Consider the following 19,501-nt stretch of genomic DNA (forward strand, 5'->3'; position numbering starts at 1 on the left):
CGGGAGATTAATTTCCAAAATAAATGGCTCATACAGCTTGATATAAAAAAACCCCAGACAATTCAATCCAAAAATGGGTAGAAGATCTGAACAGATGTTTTTCCAAAGAAGACAGACAGACAGACAGACGGCAGACACTTGAAACAACGCGCAACACCAGTTATTCAGTCAGTTCAGTCACTCAGTCGTGTCCGACTCTTTGCGACCCCACAAGTCACAGCACGCCAGGCCTCCCTGTCCATCACCAACTCCCGGAGTTCACCCAAACTCATGTCCATCGAGTTGGTGATGCCATCCAGCCATCTCATTCTCTGTCGTCCCCTTCTCCTCCTGCCCCCAATCCCTCCCAGCATCAGAGTCTTTTCCAGTGAGTCAACTCGTCGCATGAGGTGGCCAAAGTATTGCAGTTTCAGCTTTAGCATCAGTCCTTCCAATGAACACCCAGGACTGATCTCCTTTAGAATGGACTGGTTGGCTCTCCTTGCAGTCCAAGGGACTCTCAAGAGTCTTCTCTAACACCACAGTTCAAAAGCATCAATTCTTCGGCGATCAGCTTTCTTCACAGTCCAACTCTCACATCCATACATGACCACTGAAAAAACCATAGCCTTGACTAGATGGACCTTGTTGGCAAAGTAATGTCTCTGCTTTTTAATATGCCATCTAGGTTGGTTATAACTTTCCTTCCAAGGAGTAAGCGTCTTTTAATTTCATGGCTACAATCAGCATCTGCAGTGATTTTGGAGCCCCCCACAAAAAAATCTGACACTGTTTCCACTGTTTCTCTATTTCCCATGAAGTGATGGGACCAGATGCCATGATCTTCATTTTCTGAATGTTGAGCTTCAAGCCAACTTTTTCACTCTCCTCTTTCACTTTCATCAAGAGGCTTTTTAGTTCCTCTTCACTTTCTGCCATAAGGGTGGTGTCACCAGTTATTAGAGAAATGCAGATCAAAATTATAATGAGGTATCATCTCTCTCTGGTCAGAAGGGCCATCATCAAAAAGTCTGTAAATAATAAATGCTGGAGAGAGTGTGAAGAAAAAGGAACCCTCCTGCACTGCTGGTGGGAGTGTAAACTGGTACAGTCACTGTGGAGAAGAGCCTGAAGTGAAGTGAGGTGAAAAGTCGCTCAGTCGTGTCCAACTCTTTGCGACCCTATGGATTGTAGCCCACCAGGCTCCTCCATCCATGGAATGTTCTAGGCAAGAGTACTGGAGTGGGTTGCCATTTCCTTCTCCAGGGGATCATCCCGACCCGGGGATCAAACCCGGGTCTCCTGCATTGTGGGCAGACACTTTACTGTAAGGAGTTTGAGATTAACATATACACACTGATATATATAAAATAGATAACCAACAAAGACCTACTGTATAGCCCAGGGAACTATAGTCAACATTTTAAAGCAACCTATAAGGGAAAATAATCTGAAAAAGAATCTGTATATGTGTATGTATATAACCAAATCACTATGCTGTACCCCTGAAACTAACATATATTGTAAATCAAGCACACTTAAATGAAAAATAAACATTATGTAGAAAAAAGAAATGAGGTGAACTAATAAAAAAGAGTGAAATAATGCCATTTGCAGCAACATGGATGGACGTAGAAATTATTATGCTTAGTGAAATAAGTCAGACCCAGAAAGATAAATACTGCATGATATCACTTTTATGTGGAATTTTAAAAGTGATACAAACAAATGTATGTGCAAAACAGAAACAGAATCACAGATATAGAAAACAAAGTGTGGTTATCAAAGAAGCGGGGGCAAGATGGGTTATGAGGTTACGAGATACCTATGGTGTATAAAATAGATAAGCAACAAGGATATGTTGTAGAGCATAGGGAATTATAGCCATTATCTTGTAATTACTATAATCTGCAAAAATACTGAATCACTATGTTGTATACCTGAAACTAATGCAATATTGTAAATCAGCCATACTTCAATTTTAAAAAAAGAAATTAGGCAAACTACTTTTAAGTCATTTCCCCACCCTGTCTTCCAACACTCTGAAAGCACAATACAGATTTATTTCACAATTTGTTCTTCCAAACAATTCAGAGAAAATTGACAGTGCTAGGCAGCATATATGTATCTTTTACTGATGAAAAAGGTATATTTATTAATTGGTTATAATGCATGCAGAAAACATGAATACATGATGTACAGGGTGTCAAATCTACCATGGTTCATCTATAGATTTGAGATAAGGTTTGAAGATAAAATTTTCTACTTTTAACTGTTCAAAACCTTACCTCTGCTCTGCTTTTCTTTTCCGTAACAGTTTAATCATTTTTTATTATGAATTTAGATCAAAAGGGACAAGCCAGTATAGCACAGGGAAATATATTCAGTATCTTGTACTAATCTATAATGGAAAGGAACCTGAAAAGGAATATATAGTGTAACTGAATTACTTTTTTAAAATATGGACAAGCCAGTTCCCATCATGTCTGAATTTGAATGTGATTTCTACCACATTCAACCCAAAAACCATGCTCCGGGTAATGACTTCCAGTAATGGTAACACAGTGGACATAATTGCATGCTAATAATATTCACGGGCTACATTTTCCATGATACAGGTTTCTTATTTTCTCTGGGGTTACCAGGCACCAGGTGCATGAGATTCACCTTCTGTCTCAAGTACTTTTGTGCTTAGCTAAGTCGGGAGTGGGCCTGGGCCCTCCACCTCCCAGCTCAGTAGGAAGAGAAGGTGTGAAACTCTGGCTACAGCCAGAGGTGCGCTAAAGCCAGATTGTGCTGGCTTGTTAGACCCAATTACACACATCTCTTCCCAATTCTGTGTTTGGTGATCTCACGTTGATAGCTTGAAAATTGGCTGTGGTGGGTTTACTTACACTGAGGGAATTTTCTTTTTGAAGAGACTATGTTAAACATTAACCAGCACAGCACTGGCTGAAGTCTTCGGAGCTGAGACCACAGCCTGTTAGGAAAGGAGTGGGTGGCGGACCTTGAAAAGGCTGGGCTGACACCCCTTCAGCCATGACTTACCTGGTTCCACTGCAGGAAAAAATCCAGTGTAAGGACCGAGCTGGCAGGACCGTTCCGGAGAGCCCAAATCAGCAGCTTGACTGATCCTTACAGGTTAAGGTTGAATTAGATTTGTTAAATATGCCTTTCATTTCCCACCCAGCTGTTTGGGGGAGAACAGAAGCACTTGTTCATCAAGGAGTAGACCTGACCCTCATGAGGACTAAAAAGATGTCAGTGGGCATCCTATAGTGAAAATAGATCCCTGTTTTTTTTTTTACAAAAGTCATATGATCCCTTTTAATATTAGCTATCGTTTTTGATTCTTCCATGTCTAAATAATGGAAAAAAAGATTAAGTGAGGAACCAAATTTTACTTGAAAAGAGCAGGAAAAAGCCTGAATCAAACATTTATTATGTCTTTATCATGTTATGAAGCTGTGTCCTTAATTTTCCCTTTGCCTTTGCATGTGTTTGTGTATCCCAGCAGAAGGTATAAATGAAAATGGTTATGAATGTTACAAGCACTGTCACTCGTGGTGGATTTGGATGGATGAATATATGCTGGTTAAATAAATGTTGAACAGTCCTGAGTTAAATATTTATTGGATAGTCTGTCCTTGCCGTTATTTCCTCCGCTGATTTGAAATCTAAATGTGCTGCTCCCATTCCGGCTGACATTATCAGAACCAAACAGAGAAGATGATGAATTGAACCCACTTAGCAAAATGACATAGACAAAGTGATACCCAGAAATGTGTAGTTTTAAATAGCTTTGTCTGAAAAAAATGAAAGAAATCTTTTTTTCTTTCAAAACTAATATCTGGTTTCCAGACTCATTAAACTATCATTTTTTAATCCAAAACTGAGATCGCCAGTCACATCAATTTTATTCACATTTAAAATTGTGAATGTTGAAAAAAAGTCACATAAAACTCCCCCTTCAGAAATGTCTGGAGATTTTTTTTTAAATTTCAGTCTGAATATATACGGAGAAGTGTCTGGGCTAATAGCTATAGGAGTGTGAGAAATAGTTAGCATTTAATTAAGTGTTTTCTGGGTGTTTGGAGAAAACATTCTGGATTTATTCAGTATTTCCGCCATGGCCATCTTTGCAGCCCACAGCAAATGTTGCTCTCTGGAGAAGAAAGCCCCTAATCTCAGAACTTATTAAAGGCTAAGTACCTTGCTGAGGAAAGATGGAGGCTCAGAATGTCAATTCCAAACTCATGAAATTCTGGAGTCCTCATGGAAATGGTAATTCACTCTTTCATTAGCATTTTAACATTAGTGAGAGTGATGCTGACAGACGGGCATGAGGAAGCTCCCTCTGAGTGGTGTTGGATAAAATCATCTTTAAAAAAAATTATTTATTTTAATTGGAGGCTAATTACTTTACAATATCGTGGTGGTTTTTGCCATACATTGACATGAATCAGCCACGGGTGTACATGTGTCCCTCATCCCGAACCTCCCTCCCACCTCCCTCCCCATCCATCCCTCTGGGTCATCCCAGTGCACCAGCTTTGAGTGCCCTGTTTCGTGCATCGAACTTGGACTGGCCATCTATTTCACATATGGTAATATACATGTTTCAGTGCTATTCTCTCAAATCATCCCACCCTCACCTTCTCCCACAGAGTCCAAAAGTCTGTTCTTTATATCTGTGTCTCTTTTGCTGTCTCGAATATAGGGTCATCATTACCATCTTTCTAAATTCCATATAAATGCCTTAATATACTGTATTGGTGTTTTTCTTTCTGACTTACTTCACTCTATATAGTAGGCTCCAGTTTCATCACCTCATTAGAACTAATTCAAATGCATTCTTTTTAATAGCTGAGTAATATTCTATTGTGTATATGTACCACAATTTTCTGGGTAAGCTCACCTTAATTAAACTACCGGCTTCCTCCATTAACTGGCTTGACTCAGAAAAGACTTCATTAGTGTGACAGAACAAGTTGAACTGGGTGGACATCTATAGAAGCATCCAGAAGACAGAAATGCTCCCGGAAAGGCTCTGAGCTCACAAGGGCCATGACTGCCGTGGCAGTCATGTATCATGAAGCAAGTCAATGGCAACCGAATTTTACGCCTGCACCACCCACAGGAAGTAAGTGTCCTTGGCACTCTGGGTAGCTTGGAATCCCACAACCCAGAGTCTGCTTTAGTGTGGATTAAGTTGCACAGTTTTGTTCAGTGGGCCTTAATCTTTGACTCACTTCTAAACTATGGCTAATGCCATTGGTTTCAGATCTATTCCTCTATCCTGCTTCCAGTTGACCACTAATATAAAACTGCTGAAAATGGCACTCAAGTCAATGGCTAAATCTAAAATAAACTTTCCAGGGATTTCCCTGGTGATCCAATGGCTAAGATTCTGTGCTTCCAATGAAGGAAGCCCAGGTTTGATCCCTGGATAGGGATCTAGATCCCACATGCCTCAACTAAGAGTTCACATGCTACAACTAAGACCCAGCGTAACCAAATAAATAAATAAATATTAAAAAAAAAAAAAAAAAAGAATCTGCCTGCCAATGCAGGCAACACAAGTTCAATCCCAGGTCAGGGAACTAAGATCCCACCTGCTTCACAGCAACTAAGCCTGTGTGCCACAACTAGCGAAACCTATGAGTCACAGCAGAGACCCAGCAGAGCCAAGACAAATAAATAAAAAACTAGAATAAAAGAAACCTTTGAGGTAATTTGATGCGAGTATCTCAAAATCGACCTGGGCAGGTTAAGTGCTCGAGTCACCAGGACTGGGGCTTTGTTGGTTCCCCGGGCCTTGCTGGTTAACTGTATGATTCTGGACCCATCATTGAAATCTCTAACTTGGATCTCATGTGAAACAGAGACAGTGATATCTATTCCATATATGTGTGTGCGTGTGTGAAATACAATGAAATAATGAATTCTAAATACTTAATCAGGTATCTGGCCTAAAACACTATGATTTAGTCACTTAGACTTCCGCCCATTCCTACTCCATGCCCCCTTCTGCCTGGCTAGATACACATGCTATTCTAAAAAGATTTTAAAGGGAATGCTTTATACATTGTTTTTGCTTCTTTCTCTTCCTATCTTCAAATTCTTTGTTTATCTGCAAACCTAGGGTTTTTTGTTTGGGAAGAACAATGAAGACAACAAAATGTTAAAATTATGTTTCACTGACTAGCAGTCCTTACAGCTAAAGACATCTGAAGTGCTACTCCTGCTTCCTTTGAACCCATAAAGCATTTCTACTGGGATCAAGTCCAAGCAATTACCAGTGGTCAGTTGATGGTTTGCTTGTTTTTTAACTTTTTATTTTATATTGGAGCGCATTGATGAACAATGCTGTGTTAGTGGACTTTCCTGGTGGTCCAGTGATTAAGAATCTGCCTGCCAATGCAGAGGACATGGGTTCGATCCCTGGTCTGGGAAGACCCCACATGCCACTGGGCAACTCAGCCCATGCACCCCAACTGCTGAGCCCTTGCTCTAGAGTCCATGAGCCTCCATACTGAAGCTCGTGAGCTGAAGCCAATGCCATGGGAAGCCCGCTCACCACCACAAACGGTAACCCCCACTCCCTGCAACCAGATAAAGCCTGTACACAGGAATGAAGACCCAGCACAGCCAAAAATAAATAAAATTAAATTTAAAAAAACGGCAATGTTGTGTTTCAGATGTATAGCAGAGTGATTCAGTTATACATATAAATATGTATAACTTTTTCAAATTCTTTTCCCATTTTTTAAAACTTTTTATTTTGTATTGGAGTATAGCCAACAATGTTGTGATAGATGAACAGTGTTGTGATAGTTTCAGATGGACAGCAAAGGGACTCAGCCATACATATACATCCATCCATTTCCCCCCAGACTCCCCGCCCATCCAGGCTTCCACAAAACACTGAGCAGAGCTCCCTGTGCTATACAGATCCTTGTGGCTACCCATTTTAAATATAGCAGTGTGTATATGTCCATCCCTGACTCTCAGTCTGTCCCTCCCTCTTCCCCCAACCCCTTTCCCCCACCTCACGAGAAGCATAAGTTTGTTTTCTAAGTTTCTGAGTCTGTTTCTGTTTTGTAAATAAGTTCATTTGTATCTTCTTTTTTTAGATTTCACATATAAGCATTATCACATATTTCTCCTTCTCTGACTTACTTCACTCAGTATGACAATCTCTAGGTCCATCCATGTTGCCGCAAATGGCTTTATTCCACTCTTTCTGTTTTTCTTTTCTAAAAATACTTACTTGGCTGCGTAAGGTCCTGGTGGTGGCATGCAGGATTGCCGTTGCATCATGCGGGATCTTTCTTTGAGGCACCCGGACTCTCCAGTTGTGGCTCTTGGGCTCCAAGGCACATGGGCTTTAGCAGCTGCGGTGCACAGGCTTAGTTGCTCCACAGCATGTGGGATCTTAGTTCCCTGACCAGGGGACCAGGGATCAAATCAGTGTCCCTTGCATTATGAGGTGAATGGTTAACCATTGGACCCCAGGAAAATCCCTATTCCATTCGTTTCTTCCCTACATGGGTCTTCATTGCTACATTCAGGGTTTCTCTAGTTGTGGTGACTGGGGACTGCTCTCTAGTTGCGTGGGCTTCTCATTGCGGTGGCTTCTCTTGTTGAAGAGCTTGCAGACTTCAGCGTTGTGGTGTGCAGTCCATTTCATTCTTTCCAATAGCAGAATGTCAGTAGTGGTTTGCGAATATTCCTTAAAGAACTAATCACAGGCAATCCATAAGTTAATAAAGTGATTCTCCACCACGGCCACACATCATGATCCACCGGAAGCTTCTAAAAATACTGATGCCTCTACGAATCAAGACTCTTTAAATTTTTCACAGCGTGTGACTTGGAAATTCCACCTGAGAGGGGGGTTCAGGAGGGGGAACTCATCTACACCTGGAGCGAATTCATGTCAATGTATGGCAAAACCAACCAATATAATATTGTAAAATAAAAAAAATAAATTAAAAAAAAAAGAATCCATCTATTTTCAGAGAGTAGAGATGTGGACAAAAATATATGCCCAAATCATCTCACGTGTGTTTTTTTTGAAGAATCTTCCAAGTTCAGTTAAAGGATGGGGGGGGGAGTTGATTGATTAAATTAAATATGATACATTCACAAACTATTGCAGCTCCATTAAGGATTATACTTATGTTACCATTTGGAAGTCAGGATACTATTACCCTTGAGGTAGGGCTAGAACCAGGAGGTGGCATATAGGAGGAATAAAGGGGGCTTAGAGTTGGACTGTGAAGAAAGCTGAGCACCGAAGAATTGATGTTTTTGAACTGTGGTGCTGGAGAAGACTCTTGAGAGTCCCTTGGACTGCAAGAAGATCCAACCAGTCCATCCTAAAGGAGACCAGTCCTGGGTGTTCATTGGAAGGACTGATGCTGAAGCTGAAACTCCAATACTTTGGCCACCTAATGCAAAGAGTTGATTCATTGGAAAAGACCCTACTGCTGGGAGGGATTGGGGGCAGGAGGAGAAGGGGACGACAGAGGATGAGATGGATGGATGGCATCACCGACTTGATGGACGTGAGTGTGGGTGAACTCTGGGAGTTGGTGATGGACAGGAAGGCCTGGCATGCTGAGATTCATGGGGTCCCAAAGAGTTGGACATGACTGAGCGACTGAACTGAACTGATGGGGGGCTGGTAATATTTCATTTCTTCACATGGGTACTAGTCATACAAATGTGTTCACTTTGTAAAAATTCATCAAGGTGTATTTATATATATATATATATATATATATATATACACACTCACTGGAAAAGACTCTGATGCTGGGAAGGATTGGGGGCGGGAAGAGAAGGGGACGACAGAGAATGAGATGGCTGGATGGCATCACCGACTCGATGGACATGAGTCTGAGTGAACTCCAGGAGTTGGTGATGGACAGGGAGGCCTGGCGTGCTGTGATTCATGGGGTCGCAAAGAGTCGGACCTAACTGAGTGACTGAACTGAACTGAACTGAATACACTCTTTAAAAATTGTGGGACAATACACATAACATAAAATTTACTGTCTTCATGATATTTAACTATATACTTCATTAGTATTAAGTACTTTCACACTGCTGTGCAACCGATTTCCAGAACTCTTTTCATCTTACAAAACCGAAATTCTATACCCATTAAGCAATAACTCATCTGCCCCTCCCCTCAGTCCCTGGCAACCACCGCTCTACTTTCTATATGTACGAATTTGACTACTCTAGGTACCTGAGTGAAATTGTTAACACATGTCCTTGTATTTTTGTGACGTGATCCTTATTTCAACTCTTGCCAGGATGAGTGCACAAGACTGGTTTTCTACCCCTGGAACAAGTTGGTAGACGCCTTCATGATAAGAATGATGGAATAGCTAGGAGGGCCTCCCCAACACATACATATAAAACATTGCTCCCCATAGCTTCTCGGAAGTCTTCTCTTCCTTTTGCATTTGTATTTAAACCATATGAATGCTTGCCAAAAAGTGAGAACCTCTTTTAAAAACCAACTGACCCTTGTGAATTAGTTCAAATAGATGCTTTTCAATCATGTTGCTGTGATGTCAGTACATGCCAGCAAGGTTTTCAGTTTCAGTGCTGGTGATATTTTGGGCTGGATAATTCTTTGATGTGGTGAGCTGTCTTGTGCCTTGTTGGGTCTTTAGCAACACCTCGGGCCTCTACTCACAGGAAATGCTGGTTGTACTCCAGTCCCCGGTTAGAATCACTAGGAATGTCTCCAGATACTGACAAATATCCCATGGGTGCAAAATCCCTTCTAGTTGAGAAGCACTGTACTGAAGGAATGGGATTTTGATGGAGGAAGGGAAGAAGAAGATATTTTGCAACATAGGAAGGTTTAAAGGAGGCCAGGTCTGGGGAAGTTTGGGGGTGGGTGTTAATACCGCCTTACTTCTCATGATCCACTTATATCTCAGCCCCAGAAAACCCTCCTCACTGTTCCAGGGTGGGAGTCAGGTCACCAGGAGACGCAGGTATGCACTGAAGACCAAGCCTGTCTGTGTGGAATAGCACCTTGCACCTGCATGGGCTCTCTGCCTCCTCTGGGGCCCTGTTGTCTCCTGCTCACTTCCTTCCTGCTGCAAAACATGAAATGTTGTGTGATTAGGGTTTATAATGGGATCCACCCCGCCCCACCCCCTCCCCCTGAAGAAAATATTTCCAGTTTTCACAATGACAAAGCTACCTCTTGTGAATGCCATAAACATGGTTCACGCATGTCCTTTTTCACGTGTGAGATCTTAGGACACATTCCCAAAGTTCTTTAGTTCTCATCTGTCCAAACTCTAAAGGCCTCTGTGTTGCAGAAGTGGCAGAAGGAGAGGCATCGCTGGCCGAGGGTGACGGGCTTTCCAGAACGACCAGGAACCTGAGCACACCACTCTCTTTTTCTCAGGTCCTTTCCCCACCTTGGAACGGGAATCTTAAAAGCTATTTACAAGGCCTCTTGCTGACAGGGTGTGTTTTATGCCTTTTGTCCTTCCATTGTGTTCTGTTCACCTCAGGTCTCCACTTTATTGGGGGTATAGAACCCCAAGCCCTCTCTGTGAGGGGCCTGCAGTCCATGCTTTCTCAGCAGGCAGGGCGGCCCGCGCCCCTGCGGAGGCAGGCACCGCCCCTCTCCTCAGCTTTCTCGGTCCCCCCGCCCCCGCCGACCCCCCAGCTAATGGGGCGGCCATTTTGCAATGAAAGACGCTGAGTAAACACAGCGTCGGCCCGGGGAGATTGGCTCGGACCTAATAGAGGATGTGTGCAGGCTTTCAGGGCTCCTCGGCCCACAGGCTTTAACCACTGTTCAAACTGATTTAGAACACTAAAGCGCGACTGTTTGCTTAGGGCCTGTGTTGACTCAACTCCCGCCTCCAAGGCAGGTGGCCTCCCAGCCACTCACTCATTGTTCTGACTCAGTTCTCCTCAGTGACGGGGTGGCCTCCCTATTGAGAGTTCCTTTCTTTATTTCACTTTCTGGCCCTTGAAAAGCCAGGCAATCAGTTCATGCTTGCAGGTGTAGTGTTTCATTTTAAAAAGAGGCATATTGCACTGCAGTCAGAACTTTCAGTGTTAAATTGGGTTTGTTGGGTAAGAGGGACTTTTCTGCTTTCCTTTTGGAAAGCAAAGAGCTGATTTCCTGGTGACAACAGTTGTCATTGTTCTGGTACATTAACTCTTCCCAACCCTGAGGCCTCTCGCTAACGGCTTCCCAAGTGCCCTAATTTCTAATCAAGTCGACCCAAAGAGCTTCTACAAACCTCCAGTAATGCCTTGTCTCCAGAGTGAGAGCTGTGAATCTGACCCAAAGTGGCAACCTGGAAGAAAGAAATGGTGATTGTACTCTTTCAGCGGAACAATAATATCATCTATTGAGCATACACTTTGTGCAGAGTGCTATACATAGTTTGTTTTTTTTAAAGATGTATTGATCCTTTTGATATTCCCCATAAGCTTTTGTGCTCGGTATCATAGCGCGTTCCTTTATCAGATGGGGAAGCCAAGGATGGATCCATTAAGGAGCTCACCCACAACTCTTAGTGTCTGGAGGCAGAGCAGGAATTTCAGCCCCAGTCTGTTTGACTCCAAGCCTGCTCCCTCTCTCCGCCTGACCACTTCCCTCTTCACCTCCCTCGGACTAGAACAGAAGGAAACCTCACACGACCCCAGGGAGGGGCAGCACTCATGGGACTGGTCCAGGAAGCCAGGTGGGTGGTGCCCCCATGGGTTTATTCTGCTCCCTCCCGTCAGAGTCCTCTTGGCACAGAGCTGACCTCCTCCCTCCCCCTGGCCAGCGCTGTCCTTGGACAGCTTCCTTAAGCTTTCTCATCAGAGGGCAGAGCTCAGGTGTCACTTGATCTGGCTGCCAGTAAAGGAAGTCAGGGAGCAGCACACGAACTCACACATTCACTCATGTGCGTGTGTTCAGTAAGACACACGTTGGTGCACTCACATCCACATTCATTCAGACACACAACCACACACATTTACTCTCAATACCTTCACTCATACACTCATTCACACTCTCACCTACACACACACACATGCAAATACACACTTTCACAGCCATCACCCACACACGCTCACGCATGCATTCCTGGGGTCACAACACTCCCCTTACAAAATGCATACCACATGCTCACGTGCACTCACACACGCGTGCATATGACTCACCTGCACACTCACACAGTGCACACTCCCACACTCACGCACACGTACTCCTCTCACTTCCTGTGGAGGAGCTGAGGACACACTGTGGTGCGAGGTCAGAAGGTCAACACCCAAGGCAATAAACTTTGGGGGGCGGGTGAGAAGTATGCAGTGGGATTTGATGTCTCCAAAGCCAATAACTGGCGGGCTTATAGCAGTGACACCGGATCTGCCCTAAGGAACTGTAGGCTCTAGCCTATCTTTGATTGCCCTCAGTGTTCATGAGTCAGGTTTTTGGCATCAGGCCCTTTGTTCAGAACATCTACTTTGGAGCCTCACACACGAGCTCTGTGACCTCGTGTGAGTAACTTAATTTCTCTTTGCCTCCATTTCCTCATCTGTAAAATGGGGATAATAATAGTGCCTGACTTAGGGAGTTAGGCACTACCTGGACTGAAACATATGGAGCTCATAAACCAGTTAGGGCACATATGTGTTTAGGGACAGCGGGTCCTTAATGGCCTGGGTTGGCTCATCATTAACAAATGAGAAGGTAACCAAAGGTGGACATCAGTTTGGGATTTTGACATCAAAATGGGATCCAAGGAGAGATTTATTAAGTTTTAAGTTCTTTTTTGCTGAAACGGCTGCAATTTATAAGCCCTTACACTTGAAAACCCTTCCAGGCAGGGGACAACTATCCTTTTTCCTTCTCAGTCTCAGACTGTCCTTGACTCCTTAGGTCAGCAAGTGATAAATTCAGTCCCCTGGATTAGATAGGCAACATCTCAGATTGCTACAAAGGCCAGGTCTGCACCTTACTGTCCCTGGTCCCCTCAGTTAAACTGATCCCATCTTGTGAAAATTTTGCTCAACCCAACTGGAGAAGGAGCCATGCAACAAATCAGAATTTTATTTTTATGCTCAGTTTCCTTGTAAACAGGTAGAGTCTAAGAATTAGCACATTTAATCTGTGGTTCCAAGACATTTCTTTAACATGATAGAAGTTGAAATCATGTTAAGTAAAAGCAGTTAGACAAATGACACACTATTTTATTCTATTTCTTTTCTTTGGTCACATCCAGGATCATTTTTCAAAACCTCCAGAATTCATTCTCCCAGTCATCTCACTTTTCCCTCAGGCCCCCTGGCAGTTTATTGCTTTGGCAGTGATGCAGAGGCATAATCCCTCTTCCCTTCTCTGCTCTGTGATGGTCTGCATCTTGGCCCTTTCTTTCCTTAAGAAAGTCCCCAAGGGGAACTAGAAGCTGTTCCCCTCCTTCCATCCCACCTCCCACCTCTGAGTTAGGCCTACTGTTTGATCCAAAAGGCACTATTTGCCTTAGAATTCCAACTATTTTGTTATCAGAGCACTCATCTCATCAGGGGAAGGACCAGAAAGAGGCTCTTTTACAATCTCTGAGAGCACAAGTTCCTCTCTCTCCTCCACCACAGAGGTGAACAGAGATCTCCCGAGCATGTTCCTTTGTCATTTATTTTTCAAGTTTTCACCCGTGTTTACAAAATAATTCCTACCCCTGCCTAGAGATGTGTTGGAATGATAGTTACTTAATGCTCATAACGGGCTTCCCAGGTGGCTCAGCTGAAAAGAATCTGCCTGCTAATGCAGGAGCTGCAGGAAACTTGGGTTGGATCCCTGGGTAGGGAAGATCCCCTGGAGGAAGGCATGGCAACCCACTCCAGTATTTTAGTCTGGAGAATCCTATGGACAAAGGAGCCTGGTGGGCTACAGTCCGTGGGGTTGAAAAAGAGTCGGATATGACTGAAGCGACTCTAGCATGCATACATGCTCATAACAGTTACTTGGGGAAGTGAGATGGGGGTGATTTTTATTTAATATATTGACTTTCACTCTGTACTATTCCGTATCAATTGACTTAAAATTGAACACACATCGTTTTTGTGAAAAGAAAAGGCATTTTGAGAGGTTTTAAAAACATATAGAACAATTATGACAATGCTATTTTTCAAATGCTTTGAAATGTGGTGTTTTTTTCCCCCGCAGTAGTTTCTGAACACGTTGCTCAGCTGCCCAGTTAAACAGTACCTCTTTCTGAGCTCTGTTGAAGATGGGGTTTGAGTTGCAAAAAAAATTACCCTGAACATGGAGCCAACACTTTCCTTCACTTTGGACGGCATTGTTGAATTATCAACTCATAAATCTTTTGTAAAATGTGTCTTATGGGCTTATCTTTTTTCAGACATTTTATTGATCAATGTCTTTAAAGACAACCAAAATGGTCAATTGGGAAAAGAATATTCAGAGGTTGCAGTGTGTGGGCTCCTTCCAGTGTGTGGGCATCTCTGATAAGAAAGGGAAGTGAAGTGAAGTGAAACTCGCTCAGTCGGTCCAACTCTTTGTGATGCCATGGACTGTATAATCCATGGAATTCTCCAGGCCAGAAACCTGGAGTGGATAGCCTTTCCCTTCTTCAGGGGATCTTCCCAACCCAGGAATCGAACCCAGGTCTCCCGCATTGCAGGCAGATTCTTTACCAGCTAAGCCACAAGGGATACCCGACAAGAAAGGGAGTTCTTTGGGAAATAAATGTCTGTCTCCCTTAGTGAACATCATCATATATATTTTGTATATACATCCTTGGAGTTGATTTTAACTTTTCATTGAAATCTGGTTTCTTTCATTTAAACTCATGAATCTGAAATTCATCAATTTTTGTGTGTACTTGTAGATCATTCACTTGCTGTGCTACTAGGATTCTTTAGTGTGACCACATGATGATTTACTTATCTATCATATTGTGGATGGTCATTTGGGTAGTTGCCTGTGTTGAGCTATTATGATCCGTGAGACTATCATGATTCTAGTCCATGTCTTTTGATAAACATATGTTTGCTTTTCAGTTTGGTTTGTGTATAGGAAATAGGATATGGAAATATTCAGCTTTACTAGGTACTACCAAGTAGTTTTCCAAAATGGTTATACCAGTTTGTATTCCCAACAAGAAGTATGAGAATTTAAACAGGTTTTTGTTTTTTGCAAGATTTGTGATGGATGATAACCCTAGAGATAAATATTTGCTTGAACAAACAGATGTTAATGCACATGAGTCTTTCCAAGAAGTCTAAGGCACCATTCATTTTTCACATTAATTTTGAGAGCAAAACATCCCTGGGAAATAGATATGTGTTATGCCATTTCCTCCTGAAGCTAAGGAAATATACAGAAACAACTGAAATGCTTTTTCTAAACCCTGTTGGAGAAAACTCTTGAGAGTTCCTTGGACTGCAAGGAGATCCAACCAGTCCATTCTAAAGGAGATCAATCCTGGGTGTTCATTGGAAGGACTAATGCTAAAGCTGAAACTGCAATACTTTGGCCACCTCATGCGACGAGTTGACTCGCTGGAAAAGACTCTGATGCTGGGAAAGGTTGGGGGCGGGAGGAGAAGGGGACGACGGAGAATGAGATGGCTGGATGGCATCACCGACTCTGTGGACATGAGTTTGAGTGAACTCCGGGAGTTGGTGATGGACAGGGAGGCCTGGCGTGCTGTGATTCATGGGGTTGCGGAGAGTCGGACACGACTGAGTGACTGAACTGAACTGAACTGAAACCCTACTAAGCTCCATATCATCTACTCTAGCCTTAGAGCTTAGATTTTAGGTTCAAATGCCTACTCGTGAATTTGTTATGGAAATGTCACGCTCATGCTAACATTTCTACATTATTAGTTTCAAATAACAAAGCCTAATGCCATGAACCTTCATAGAATTTTCCAGGCAGTCATCCAGCAAAAAGGGGGATATTCATAAGCTCTCAGGCCTGACCTTGAAGATCTTTTGACCATTTTATAATGGAAAAAAGAAGCCTGTCCAGATATCCTGGCTTGGCTGCTCCTCAGATTCACCTGGGCAGCTTTTCAAAATACAGAATTCCCACTCCCACTCTTGGCTTCCCAGGTGGTGCTAGTGGTAAAGAACCCGCCTGCCAATTGCAGGAGACATAAGAGACATGGGATCGATCTGTGGGTCAGGAAGATCCCCTGGAGGAAGGCATGGCAACCCACTCAGTATTCGTGCCTGGAGAATCCTATGGACAGAGGAACCTGGCAGGCTGCAGTCCATAGGGTCGCAAAGAGTCAGACACCGATGAGGTGACTTAGCAGGTATGCACATATCCCCACTCCAGAATAATTGCATTGATTTGCTCAGTGTTGGGACTTGGAATTCTGTATATTTTAAAGTTCTTAAGTGATTCTGATTCAACTGGAGATCACTGGTCAGTCTTTGGAATCACTGTTGTCCCTAGATTAATTTTTTAAATGACAGCCATACAAATGCAAATACAATAGCAAAATCCTGAAAATAAGAAGGAAAAATGAGTAAAAGATCAGGCTTTTCCCTTTACTCCAAAATAGTCTCTCAAAGTATAATGTTTTGCCAAATGAAACAGATAAGAGTGTTCTGATGAAGATGGCTGATTCCCCGGTGATAATACATAAAGTAACGATTATGTGCTACTTGTTTGTTGAATGGTATCACATTTATTATTTCACTTACTCAAGATTTCTTTAAGGTAGAAATGATAAACCCCAATTAAATGGGAGAGTTAGTTGGCAAACCCAAGCTTCCTGCTTCCAATCATATTTCTCATTATACCCCAGGACTCCAGGAAACAAGAAGCTACCTGAAGGTCAACAGAAGTTAAGTGTTTCAACAACTCTGAACGAGGTTCAGGAGTCTTTTTGGACCCCTTCCCTCCTCCCTTTCCTATTCTCCTTTCCTTGATTGTGCTTTAATTTTTTTTTTACTTATTTATTTACTTATTTGGCTGTGCTGGGTCTTAGTTGCCATACATGGAATCTTCAATCTTCCTTGCAACTTATGAGATCTACTTCCCTGACCAAGGGTGGAACCTGGGCCCCCAGCACTGGAAGCGCAGAGTTTTAGCTACCGGTCCACCAGGGAAGTCCTGTCCTTTTTGCTTTTAATGTCTCCCATGCTACAGGTAATCTGCAGTATACTAGGGAATCAGAGATAGAAAGAAAAGTCTTCACCCTCAAAAAGTTCACATTCCAATGGAGAGATTAGACAATCATTGTGCGATGATGCACTGACTGTCACAGTCATATGTAGTCAAATGACACATCACCACAATCAGGTTGAACTGGGGAGGGGAGATCCAACTGGATGTGGGTTCAGAGTCTCCACTCAGACAGAAAGTCCAAATCCTTAAAGGCAAGAACTTCTCTGATGTGTTCTCACTTCAAAGGGGGACTGTTTTGTTTTGAAACAAGCCCCACGGCCTCCAATATTTGTTAGCACCCCCTTCAAAATGTGTCTTCAAACCTCTCGTCTACATTTGATCACATGTGTTTGCCTTTTCTTGACTAAAGTGAGAAGTAAGCTGTCTAACTAGCGGTTCATTTATATAGTCTTTAAGAGGCCTTAAATAAGTGTAGGGAGGGACCCGGGGGATTACCTTTCTGGGTTGATGCATAGGGAAAACAGCTCCTGGTATACCAGGAAACAGCTTTGTTTATATTCAGCAACTGGGTTAGATAGAATGGGGTAGGTAGGGTATGTGTATTCACACGTGTGTGGCGAGGTTGGTGGCAGATGGATTTCTTTAACATACTATTTCATTAGTGACAATAGATAACTGATTTTATTTTCAAACACCTAAGACTTATTCAGCGGGCTTCCCAGGTGGTTCAGTGGGTAAAGAATCCACCTGCAGTGCAAGAGAGCAGGAGACATGGGTTCAATTCCTGGGTCTGGAAGAGTCACTGGAGGCGGGCATGGCAATCCATTCCAGTATTCTTGCCTGGAAAATCCCACAGACAGAGGAGCCTGGTGGGCTACAGTCCGTAGGGTCGCAAAGAATCAGACATGACTGAAGCCACGGAGCACAGCGCACAGCACAAGACTTATTCAACAGTAATAGGGCTTCCCTGATGATCCAGGGAAACTAAGCCCATTCACCACACCTACTGAGCATGCTTGCCCTAGAGCCCATGAGCCGCAACTACTGAAGCCTGTGCCCCCAAGAGCTTGTGCTGCAACAAGAGAAGTCACCCCCCCGAGAAGCCCGCATGCTGCAATGAAGACCCAGCACAGCCAAAAATAAAAATTAAGAATAAATAATAAATAAAACTAAATTATTTTTTTAAATTCACTTAAAAAAAAAACACAATAATAAATGAGTGTCAGGTGCCCAGTGGGTACCAAAAGCTTCTTAAGCCCAGGCTCCACAGTGACCAAGGAGGCAGATACATTCCTGCCCATGCTCCCTGATTTCTGGGTAGACTGCTGATGACTTGTGGATCATTTCTGGAAGAGTGAATGTGAGCGTTGCTCTGGAATCTGATGCTTTATATCATCATTTAATCCACTCGACATTTCTGAAGCGGTGCATATTTTGTGCACGTGTTCACCCTTTGCTTTTGTCCAGTTCTTATTTTTCTGAGTGCTCAGTGTCCTTCTTGTCTTCATTATGTCTCCTCTGGACAACTGTGGCTTCCTCTTCCCCTCTCTCCCTGCACCAGGATCTCCAACTTATAATTTAGTACTCTCTTTCACTTTAAAAAAAAATGGAAATAGTCTGTATCGTCAAAGTTATGGTCTTTCTGATAGACATGTACAGATGTGAGAGTTGGACCATAAAGAAGGCTGAAGGTCAGAGAACCAATGCTTTCAAATTGTGGTGCTGGAGAAGACTCTTGAGGGTCCCTTGGACTGCAGGGAGATCAAACCAGTCAATCCTAAAGGAAATCAATCCTGAATATTTGTTGGAAGGACTGATGCTGAAGCTGAAGCTCTAATACTTTGGCCACCTAATGCAAAGAGCCGACTCACTGGAAAAGACTTGATGCTGGGAAAGGTAGAAGGCAAAAGGAGAAGTGGGCAGCAGAGGATGAGATGGTTGGATGGCATCACTGATTCAATGGACATGAACTTGCACAAACTATGGGAGATGGTGAGGGACAGGGAGGCCTGGCGTGCTGCAGTCCCTGGTGTCACAGTCACGAGGGCATAAACAATAACAAATACTTGACTTATAATATTGTATTAATTTCGGGTACCCAGAAAAGTAATTCGGTAATATATACATATATTTTTTCAGATTATCTTCCACTATAGGTTAATATAAGATACCGAATAGAGCTCCTTGTGCAATATCGTGTACCATTGTTGCTTACGTATTTTATGTATAGTACTCTGTATCTGTTAATCTCATACTCCTAATTTAACCCTCCCACTACCTGTCTTTCTCCTTTGGTAACCATAAGTTGTGTTATCTTGGACCAGCCTCAGTACGTACAGCTGGGGTTGGTACTCGGCACCATGC

At 42.9% G+C, this 19,501-nt stretch overlaps 1 long non-coding RNA gene across 2 annotated transcripts in view; it reads right to left on the reverse strand.

The window, feature by feature from the left end:
• Positions 1 to 4,555: 4,555 nt before the first annotated feature.
• The window catches only part of LOC129560147 (uncharacterized), a 32,489-nt gene continuing 17,543 nt past the window's right edge, over positions 4,556 to 19,501 (reverse strand). For both annotated transcript variants that reach the window (XR_008686704.2, XR_016039336.1), the window contains 2 exons: positions 11,280 to 11,336; positions 4,556 to 10,109 (listed from right to left, as the gene is read on the reverse strand). This is a non-coding gene — a long non-coding RNA (uncharacterized LOC129560147). The remainder of the gene's footprint in view (positions 10,110 to 11,279; positions 11,337 to 19,501) is intronic.

The sequence above is a fragment of the Moschus berezovskii genome, chromosome 16, assembly GCF_049115385.1.
Source record: "Moschus berezovskii isolate FMDL1 chromosome 16, NW_MosBer_1.0, whole genome shotgun sequence".
NCBI lineage: Eukaryota > Metazoa > Chordata > Mammalia > Artiodactyla > Moschidae > Moschus > Moschus berezovskii.